Here is a 12,078-nt window from a genome sequence, read left to right as displayed (position 1 = left end):
TCCTAGAAAAAGAAAACAGAATAACAGCAAAAGTAGTAAAAGACAGGAAATAATTAAAATCAGAACTGAAATCAATGAAATTGAAACAAAAGAAACAATTCAAAAAATTACAAAATAAAAAGTTGGTTCTTTGAAAAAGTAATCAAAATAGACAAACCTTTAGCCACACTAAAGAAGAGAAGGAGAGAGAAAACTCAAATTACTAAAATTCATGATGAAAAAGGAAATATCATGACAGACACACTGAGATACATAACATAATGAGAAGCTACTTCGAAAATCTGTATTCCAACAAAATAGAAACTACCGAAGACATTCTAGAGACATATGCTCCTCCTAAACTGAACCAGGAGGACATTCACGATTTAAACAGATCAATATCAAGCAGTGAAATAGAAGAAGCCATTAAAAATCGACCATCCAAGAAATCCCAGGTCCAGACGGATTCTCAGCCGAGTTCTACAAGACCTTCAAAGAAGTTCTCATTCCAATACTTCTCAAAGTTTTCCAGGATATAGAAAAGGAGGGTACCATACTGAACTCATTCTATGAAGCTAATATCACCCTCATACCCAATCCAGGAAAAGACACATCAAGGAAAGAAAATTTTAGACCAATATCCTTGATGAATATAGATGCAAAGATCCTTAACAAAATATTGGCAAACCATATCCAAAAACATATTAAGAAAATTGTGCACCACGATCAAGTGGGGTTCATCCCTGGAATGCAAGGATGGTTTAACATCTGTAAATCAATAAATGTACTCCATCATGTCAATAGATTTAAGGATAAGAATCATATGGTTATATCAATTGAGGCAGAAAAAGCATTTGACAAAATACAACACCTCTTCATGCTCAAAATACTAGAAAAAATATGGATAGTAGGAACATACCTGAACATTGTAAAGGCTATTTATGCTAAGCCCATGGCCAACATTGTTCTTAATGGAGAAAAACTGCAAGCATTCCCCTTAAAAACAGGAGCAAGACAGAGATATCCTCTTTGGCCACTTCTATTCAGCATTGTCCTTGAAACTCTAGCCAGAGCAATTAGGCAGACTAAAGAAATTAAAGGGATACGAATAGGAAAAGGAGAACTCAAACTATCCCTATTTGCTGATGGCATGATTCTATATTTAGAGGATCCAAAAAACTCCTTCAGAAAACTTCTAGACCTCATCAATGAATTCAGCAAAATAGCAGGCTATTCAACACGCATAAATCTAAAGCATTTTTATACACAAGCGATGAAACATCTGAAAGGGATATGAGGAAAACAACTCCATTTGCAATAGCCTCAAAACAAAAAAAATAAAATAAAATAAAATACTTGGGAATCAATCTAACCAAAGAGGTAAAAGATCTCTACAATGAAAACTATGAAACATTGAAGAAAGAAATTGAGGAAGACCTTAGAAGATGGAAAGATCTCCCATGTTCTTGGATAGGCAGAATTAATATTGTCAAAATGGCCATACTATCAAAAGTGCTATACAGATTCAATGCAATTTCAATTAAAATCCCTATGATGTACCTTACAGAAATAGAGTAAGCAATCATGAAATTTGTCTGGAAGAATAAGAAATCCAGAATAGCTAGAGCAATCCTTAGCAGGAAGAATCAAACAGGGGGTATCGAAATACCAGAACTTCAACTATACTACAAAGCAATAGTAACAAAAACAGCATGGTATTGGCACCAAAATCGACAGGTAGATCAATGGTACAGAATAGAGAACATGGACACAAACCCAAATAAATACAATTTTCTCATACTAGACAAAGGGGCCAAAAATATGCAATGGAGAAAAGATAGCCTCTTCAACAAATGATGCTGGGAAAACTGGAAATCCACATGCAAGAGAATGAAACTAAACCCCTGTCTCTCACGTTGCACAAAAATCAATTCACAATGGATCAAGGACCTTGAAATCAGACCAGAGACCCTGCATCTTTTAGAAGAAAAAGTAGGTCCAAATCTTCAACTTGTTGGCTTAGGATCAGACTTCCTTAACAGGACTCCCATAGCACAAGAAATAAAAGCAAGAATCAATAACTGGGACAGATTCAACTAAATAGTATTCTCTCAGCAGAGGAAACTATCAGCAATGCGAAGAGAGAGCCTACAGAGTGGGAGAATATCTTTGCCACTCATACTTCAGATAGAGCACTAATTTCCAGAATATATAAAGAACTCAAAAAGCTCTACACGAAGAATACAAATAACCCAAACAACAAATGGGCTAAGGATATGAACAGATGCTCTACAGAAAAAGATGTAGAAGCAATTCAACAAACATATGAAAAAATGTCCACCATCTTTAGTGATAAGAGAAATTCAAATCAAAACTACACTAAGATTCCATCTCACCCCAATTAGAATGGCGATTATCAAGAATACGAACAACAGTAGGTGTTGGAGAGGATGTGGGAAAAAAGGTACACTCATACATTGCTGGTGGGAATGCAAATTAGTGCAGCCACTCTGGAAAGCAGTGTGGAGATTCCTTAGAAAACTTGGAATGGAACCACCATTTGACCCAGCTATCCCACTCCTTGGTCTATACCCAAAGGACTTAAAATCAGCATACTACAGAGATACAGCCACATCAATGTTCATTGCTGCTCAACTCACAATAGCTAGATTGTGGAACCAATCTAGATGTCCTTCAATTGATGAATGGATAAAGAAACTGTGATATATATATATATATATATATATATATATACACACACACACACACACACATATATATATTCCATTGTGTATATATATATATATATATATATATATATACATACACATACACAATGGAATATTACTCAGCTATAAAGAATAATAAAATTATGGCATTTCCAGGCAAATGGATGCAGTTGGAGAATATCATGCTAAGTGACATAAGCCAATTTCAAAAAACCAAAGGATGAATGATCTCGCTGGTAAGCGGATGATTACACGTAATGGGGGGTGGGAGGGGGACAAGAATGGAGGAAGGAGGGACTGTGTAGAGGGAAACGAGGAGTGGAAGGGGTGGGAGGGGAGGGAGGGGTGGGCGGGAGGAAAAATAATAGAATGACTCAAACACCATTACCCTATGTAAATATATGATTACACAAATGGTATGCTGTTACTCCATGTACAAACAGAAACAACATGTATCCCATTTGTTTACAATAAAAATTAAAAAAAGAAAAAGAAAATATGCCTGTAATGTTTAAATGAGAAAAGCCATGTTATCAGAATCTCTAGCTTGATGAGATTATTCTGGAAGATATCAAATATTTCAGGTGATTTTCACCAGTATTAAAGACTGAATGGTTTTTACATGAGAGGTACAGGTGAAATGCAACTCCTACCACTCCATAACCACTTATCTCTCTACTAAAATTAAAACATTGCCAATTCTTCTATTTAAATTTAAAACAGTTTAGAATCCAGTTTTGTACTTTTTCTAAAACTGAAGTTTAAGAACCCTCCTATTTGCTTATATCAGAGTTTTTGTTTGATTTTGTTTTGCCTGATTTTGTTTTTTGTAGAAGTAGCTCAAAACGAAAACTTTTCTCATATTGTCTTTTGCAACATCTTGAATCTGCTTGAGCTGTGAGTGATTGGTCTCGAGTGTCCTCCCATGCTCAAGACACTTGGAGGGCCTAGCTCTCCTGGGGATGGGAGCTTCCTGATGGGAAGCAAGGCCCCAACTGCCAGGCCGAATGGAGGCTAATAGGAGACACCATCACCCTAAGAGACAGGGAGATAGCCAGGGAAAACATTTTCTGAGTCTGTCCTGGCACATCCTATAGATGCCCTTTTAGATGGTGAGCAGTGCACAGTTGTCTTGAATATCCATGTCCCCAGAAGGTCGGGGAAGCCACCATTTACTTCCATTATCTCACATGACTCACTTCATTCTGGCAAGTCTGCATTATTATCCATCTTCCCAAAGAAAACTGAACCTTTGGGTTAAGCAATTTGTCCAAAATCATAGTGATAATCAGTGGTAAGAGTTATACTTTAAACCAACGTCTCCCTAATGCCAATACTACTGTCCTCTCTCTTTGCAACTTCTTCTGGCTCCTTGCAAGATTTTTGTAGCTGCTTTTCTAACCAATAAAAGGAAGTAGCATTGGCCAACTTTCCATGTTGGCTCACGAAGTACTTCTGTGTTCTAATCAGGAAATCAGAGATTGAAGGATTTAATAACATTCTACAATCTCTTAATTGGAATCTTGATTCAATTTTATTGTTAGTTTTGAAGTCTAAGCTTTAAGTTATTTCAATTTCAATATTTTGTGTGCCAAAAAGTACTCACAATGATAAGCTTACCTCATACAGGTGCTCTATGGAACATTTAAACAGGTAACTTTAAATCCTTGATACAAAGCACTGTGTAATGAAGGCAAAGACCTGTCAATGATTGGGAACACTGAAGATGCTCCTTGTCTCATGATAGGGCTAGATTCCAATAAACCCATCTTAATTTGGAAACATTGTACATTGAAAATGTATTTATTACTTCTAATCTACCAATCTGCTTAGTTTTGCCTTCCTTAAATGTGCTTGGAATACATATTACCTACTGTTGGGTAAAATCATCGAACATAAAATCTATTTTATAATAAAATGTTGAGTATCTCACATAATTTATTAAATACTATACTAGAAGTGAAAAACAGAATGCTGGTGTGGGTATGCTTCCACACCATCGAAAGTTGAAAAATCCTAAATCAATGCATCTTATTCAGGGATTATCTGCATAGCAGGAATACATAGTTGGTCTTTTGAAGTAAGTAATGTCAAAGAAGACTTTATTCAAGACTACTGAAACAGAGGACAGAGACTGAACTCAATGCTCCCAAAAGAAAGAGTCAGAGAGTTGAGGGTGTGTGGTAGAGGGAGAACTATAAGCCTCTTGTGTCTGCTGACTGGCCTTACCCAAATGAAAAGTGGACTCTCTGCGTCTGCATGATAGGGGGAGCAAAACCTGCAGGATGATGTACATTTCAAAGGAATGGCTCCTTGAGGAAGATATATTGCTCTTACATCTGCAGATAAAGAAAGGAAACCCAGATGTTTTAGATGAGCAGTCAACCAGATCTCTGCAATACCTTTATAATAATTCTAAGTGGTCAGTTAGCATACATTATTCTGGTAATTTCCTCAATTACAGAATTTTCTTTGACTATATAGAGATTTTGCTGTTTTCCTTCAATCCTTATTAAATGTAGAGGAATTGAATCACAAAATGTCTGCTGGTGAAAGAAGAACATCCTTCTTCCTTTCAATAAACCCAGAACCTGCCTGGATTTTTTGCCCCTGGAAGATCACCAGGAAGAGTAGAGCAGAAGAAGGAAAAAAGGCTTCTTTGTTTTCCTGGTTTTGTTTTTGTCCTGGGGTTCTTTCATTCCAGTTATTTGCACTACCATAAAATCACTCTCTTCAGCAATTTCTATGTGTGTGTGTGTGTGTGTGTGTGTGTGTATGAATAATTTTTTTTTTTTCAGTGCTGGGGATTGAACTCACTTGCTAGGCAAGCACTCTACCCCTGAGCAATTTTTAAAGGTCTGGTTCAAATGCAAGAGGCAAACCCATCTTTTAGTTCTATTATCATAATTGTAATAAAATTTCAAATATTAACCAAACATAAAAATCATCACAATAAGGATGAAAGCACAAAAATGAAATGTGCAACATAAAAATGATCTGGTGACACAAGTTGACTAGTTCCTTCTCAAGTCTCAGAGGCTTTGGCCAATAACCTAGTGATATTCATCTTACAACGGGTCTTTCTCTCTAATCTCACCTCATGGTCTCACCTCCTGTTCTGTGATACAGCCTTGGCCCCACCTGGACACTAGTTCCCCAGACGTCTGCACTGCATACTTGTGTGTCAGTGCACAAGCCAATTCCTTGTCCAGGAATAGCTCCCTTCCTCTCCTCTCCTTGGTCCACACATACTTATCATTCTTGAGAGCCCACTCCTTTATCACTTCTTACTGTTTCAGACTACCACAGAATTAAATGGGTTCCTTTTTCTGTGGGGCTTTTAATATTAATTAAAATGTTGACTTCTAATGTGTTATTTGTTGATCTTACATCCATCTCCTTTGTTAGACCTGAGTTTCTTGGAAGCAGAGACTATGACTTAGTGACCATGTGCCTCTAGCATAGTGACAAGCACATCACAGGCACTCAATGGCTTTTTGTTAAATTACATTGATCAAATTTTATGTCCTTTTGGAGAGGACATTAAACATTTTCATGCCAACTGATACAACTTTGATGATTCCTGCCTACTTCCTTGCTTTGTATTTTCAATTCTGTGGAAGCATCCATTTAACTGGACATTTTGATCAAGACAAGGAAACCTATAAAATGAAATCCTAAGGTGCAAGTTGTAGATTAGAGTGGAGGGGGCAGTTAGATTATTTGCTTTATTTTAGTATTAGACTAAACCTCTTAGAACTTTACTACATGATATTTCCTTATAGTCATTTTTATGTTTTCCTGGAACAGTTGAAGAGCTTGCTTTAGTATTGCATTTGCAAAATGCATATATTATTTTTCTTAGTACAGCAAATCAGATAACAATTACCACCCTGTTTTCTCAGATGGTATAAAAGGGGAGGTGACGTGGGAAGTTCTGAGGACTGAATTCAGGAGGCCAAGTTCAGGTTCTGGGTCAGTCTGGCTTCCATTGTAGCCTTTATTATCTCACCTTATTTTCCCTGCTGTTATGGTTTAGTTGCAGTGTCCCCCAAAAGCTCATGTGTGGGACAATGCAAGAAGGTTTGGAGGAGAAATGATTGGGGTATAGCCTTCACCTAATCAGTGAATTAATCCCTGATGGGACTAACTGAGTGGTAACTGGAGGCAGGTGGGTTGTGGCTGTAGGAGGAGGTTCTTTGGGGTGGTGGCTATGGGGTATATATTTTGTATCTGGAGAGTGGAGTCTCTTTCTGCTTTCTGATTAACACGTGATCTGGTTCTTTCTGCTACACTCTGCTGCCATGATGTTCAGCCTCACCTTGAGTCCCAAGGAATGGAGTTGGCCTTCTATGGATGAAGACCTCTGAAACCATGAGCCCTCAAAGAAACTTTTCCTCCTCTAAAATTGTTCTGGTCAGGCCATTTAGTCACAGCAGTGAAAAAGCTGGATTTGTTTCTCCAACTGACTCTTTCCAAATAAAGTTCTCCCACTACCTGCTTTTCTTCCTGGTGTCCTACACTGAGCTGGTTCTCATTTCTCAATGTGACATTTTTTTTTTTTTTTTTTTTGATTTCTGCATGGCAGTGAAGATTGAAAGCTGACTAGTGTGAAGTACAGGGAATAATAAGACAGAAATAATGGATTAATTTGATTCCTGATATGGGTACAGGACTATCAGGCATTTCTTTGGGTAAAACATAGGTTTTCTGGAGGTGTTCACACGTAAGGGAATTCTTTGTGCAAAGGATCTTTATTGAAGAAGCTGTTTGCTTATCTAATGCTGTGCATCTTTTGAAATCTGAGCCCTTTTTCATGTTGAATGGTTCCACCGCCTCTTTCCTTGGCAAGAGTGAGCCTGCCTGCTGAGGCTTTTATCCCATTATGTCCTTATCTAAGTCTACTCTTTAAGGATGAAACCTATGAGAACACTTCAACACATTTAATTTTCCTTTATCAAGGATCTCTTTGGGGAGAAGAAGATGGTTGTCGCTGACTGCATTTAACAACTATGAAAATAAATATTTCAGAGACTAAAATTTACTTTGGTATAATTAAAACCAGTTAGCAGGTACAACTTTATTAAGTTTTCTCTAGCCATTTGTTTTATTGTCATAGGATCTCTTTTTATTTTTATTATTATTTTGTATTTTTATAGACCACATTTTGATTCACTGTACACAAAGGGGGTACTAATTTTCTTTCTATGGTTGTACATAATATACATAACCATTTGTGTAATCATACACGTATATAGGGTAATGATGTCTGTCTCATTCCACCATCATTCATATCCCTGCCCACTCCTCCCTCTCATTTCCTTCAATATAATTTAAATTTCCTCCATTCTCTCACTCCCCACTTACCCCCCCCCCCCATTTTATATTATCATCCACTTATAAGGAAAAACATTAGGCCTTTGGTGTTTTGGGATTGGCTTATTTCACTTAGCATGATATTCTCCAATTCCATACATTTATCTGCAACCAAAACTTTACACCCAAAATACAAAGAGCCCAATAAGTAAATAGGTCAAGGAACTGAACAGACATTTTACAGAAGAAGATATACAGGCGATTAATAAATATATGAAAAAGTATTCAACATCTCTAGTAACTAGAGAAATGCAAATTAAAACAACTCTAAGATTTCATCTTACTCCGAATAGAATGGTTATTATCAAGAACACAAGCAGTAATAGATGTTGGCATGGATGTGGGGGAAAAGGCACACTTTAACATTGCTGGTGGAGTTGCAAATTGGTCCAACCACTCTGGAAAGCAGTATGGAGATTCCTCAGAAAACTTGGAATGAACCCACCTTTTGACCCAGTTATCCCACTCCTCAGTTTAGACCTAAAGGACTTGAAATCAGCATACTACAGTGACACAGCCACATCAATGTTCATAGCAGCTCAATTCACAATAGCTAGATGGTGGAACCAACCTGGATGTCCTTCAACAGATGAATGGATAAATAAACTGTGGTATATATACATCAGACTCTTTTGTGAAAACATTGTAACTGCATGTGTGACCCATATGCATTGCTATCTTATTGAATATTATCTAATATTAAGCAATACTGAAAGCAGTAGGAAAGGTGAGATACTTCAGACTGTGAAAGTAAGACCAACAAGATATAGAAGTGGTGCACATAAATTTTACAACTGGGAGATCGTTTTTGCAAGGCATATGATTCATATGGAACAATAGAAAAAAGGCAAATTTAAATATTCTCTGAATAATTTCAATGAGAAATCACCCTCAAAAAAGATAAGCAGTGAAGTTATAGAAGTCAAAGGCTTTTGTTGAACAGGTATCGAACAAAGAACGTTTACAAAGGATGTCAAAAAGGAAAAGGACCTTTGTTAAATATCACTTGGTGCTTTGTAATATTCTTTTATTAAAAATCTTATTGTACATTATTCCTGGTAGTCAAAGTGTTAATAAGTACATTGAACACAGGTTGGTATAGAGCACAGTCTTCCACATAAGCTAAAGTCCTTTCCAAGCTTCTTATGGACTGAATTGTGCCCATCCTCTGTGGTTTGTCTCTAAAATGTTCATGTGCTGGAAACAGTCCCCAGTGTAATGGTGTTAAGATCTTTAAAAGGCGGGGCCTAGTAGCAGGTGATTGGGTCCTGTCCACCCTTGTGAGAGGATTAATGCTGATCTCAAGGGTTGGATTAAGCCTCTGAGAAGTGGATTAGCTCCCATGGGAGTAGGGTGTTATAAAAGAGTGAGCCTGGCCCTTGCCCAGTCTCTTGCTTCCCGTCTTGCTATGTGGTCTATGCTGATTGCCTCTTGTATGTGCTGGTCAATCCCCACGCTGCAATGCAGACAGGAGGCCCTCACCTGATGCTGGCTCCATGCTGGCTGGACTTTCCAGCTACCAGAATTGTGAGACCAACTAAGCTTTTCTCTTTACAAATACCTAGTCTCAGAAATTTTTTTACAGCAATACAAAATGGACTTAGACACCCCCAAAATCAAATATTGAAGCCCTAAACCTCAGTACTTCAGAATGTGACTATATTTAGAAATGGGATGTCTAAAGAGATAATTAAATTAAAATGGGGTCATTAAGGTAGGTCTTAATCCAACATTATGGAATCCTTATAGAAAGGGACACAGGCAGGAATACAGAGATGAGGATGTAAAATACAGGGAGAAGGCAGCTATCCTAATAAGCCAAGGAGAGGGGCCTCAGAAAAAAACAACACTGTTAACACCTTGATCTCAGATTTTCTAGCCTTCAGAGATGTGAGAAAACAAATTCCCATTGTTTAACCACCCACCCTGTCTGCTCCTTTGGTATTGCAGTCCTAGCAAACCAATACTGGGACTGGAACTCAGTAGTATTTGAATGGGGAATCTTCTTTATCTTATGATAGGAAAAATGATTTATTAATATTATTATACCATTTATAAGAAAAAAGATTTTATATCAAGTGAAAATTGGAGGTTGCTAAGCATTTTAAGTACATTGTAATTCACTACTGCTGGCCTTTACTCAAAATCAATATACATTATTAGTTTCCTAGGATCATAGGGAACAAAACAAGTGGCTTAAAGAAACTGCAATTTACTGTCTCGCAGTTCTGGAGGTTGGCAGTTTGAAATGGAGGCATCAGGAGACATTTTCCCTCTGAAACCTGCAGGGAAATCCTCCTTTGCCTTTTCCTAATGCCGGGTGGTTTGCTGGCAATCTAGTATTCCCTGGCTAACTCCAAATTTCTGCCTGGGCTATCACATGGCATAGAATAAGTCAGTTGCTCTATAGCAAGTGAGTGGCAGGAGGTTTTGAATCCACGCAGTCTGACTCTAGGGGTGTGGTCAGCTCCGAACAGCAGCTTGGCCTTCCTACATAGCTGGCCAACTGGTACATATTTTAAAAATACATGATAGGATGTTTATTTCAGGATATATAAGTATCACTGTTTCCCTCTCACACTCAATCATGGTAGAATTAAGCATCTGTGAACTTGAAAAACTGTTTTCAGGCTACTTACTTCTTTCAAAGTGAAAGCATTTTCTCCCTTCCCCCTGTGTGAGTAGATAACTATGGTACCTCTTAGAAAAAGGAAAAGGCATTCCATTTCCTTAAGATTTGACTGTAGGTATTGTATTTGTTTTAAGACCTGAGAAGAACTTGCAAAGTTTTTTGTTTACTATGTTAAAAATTTCAAAGCAGTATTTTTTTGTTCCAACCAGATCATAGCTGGAGATCTGATGATGTCCCTTTCAACTCTCCCTCCAGCCCGAAGACAATTGTTAACACCCTGATGTCTATCTTCCATGCTCTTTTCTGGGATCATATTAGATAAAAATATGTACATTTGTATAATTTGCTATTTTCATAGAAGTATCATCCTTTGAAGTTCATAGATAAAGAACTAATTTAGTTTTTAAATAGCAATGTCATTTTCTATTGTATAAGCGCACTTATTCAGTCAATCCCGACTGATGAGCGTACAGGTGTTCCCAGGCCCCTGTCCTCTTTGCTGTTAAATGATAAACTTATGAAACATGAATCTGTTGGTCAAAAAAGATGTGTATATTTTTAATTGATGTTTCCAGAGTATATAACCCAAAAGTTTGCCAGTTTAAACCTTTATAATATAGACCCTTCTTTTTGAAACCAGACCATCTTGCCATTTTGATGTCAGAAGCTTTAAAATCTATGTTGCAATGTCTTAACAGTCTCCTATATCCAGAATAAAATTTGTAAGAAACTCTTATGATAGGTTTGATAGATATATGAGGTGTAAATAGGATCTTAAACTTACATTATGTTTCCATTCAAAGGGTTCAGAGGTGTTTAGAGGAAAAGAGATCCAGGCTCTACATTGTAATGGGGGTTCCCTGATTGAGGTTCTCTCATGATGTAGGCTCCGACACCAAAGCCAATGGTATAGAAAATTTAAAAAGTTGAAAATCTTCCTTATGGTCTCTGTGCAAAGGCACTTTCAATTATTAAATTGGAGCTAAATTAGACCTTGTTCTTATCTATGGAGAAGCCTCTACTGACTCTCTTTAGCAATTCTCTAAGCTCCTGAGTACAATATTAAAGAATATCTGCAGAATGGACTTGCTGTCACATCCAAACACACATTTCCTATCATAATATTTGACCTTTCCCATTCTTGTCTTAGTTATTCGCCAAAGTGACAGTCTGCAGAAGTCTTGTGTGACTGTTTATCTTTCCTGGTTTCTCAGTACTTCACATGTCAAAGAAGATAATATATAAGACATTTGGCTGTCTAAGCCTTACCATCTGGAGGAAAGAGTTTCTCAATCAATTTTAATCAGACTCTATGTTTGTAGAACTGACAAATCTGCACATTCAGGACGGGACAGAAAGTTT

This window comes from Sciurus vulgaris (genome assembly GCF_902686455.1).
Source record: "Sciurus vulgaris genome assembly, chromosome: 3".
Classification (NCBI taxonomy): Eukaryota; Metazoa; Chordata; class Mammalia; order Rodentia; family Sciuridae; genus Sciurus; species Sciurus vulgaris.
Note: the sequence above shows the minus strand (reverse complement) of the source record.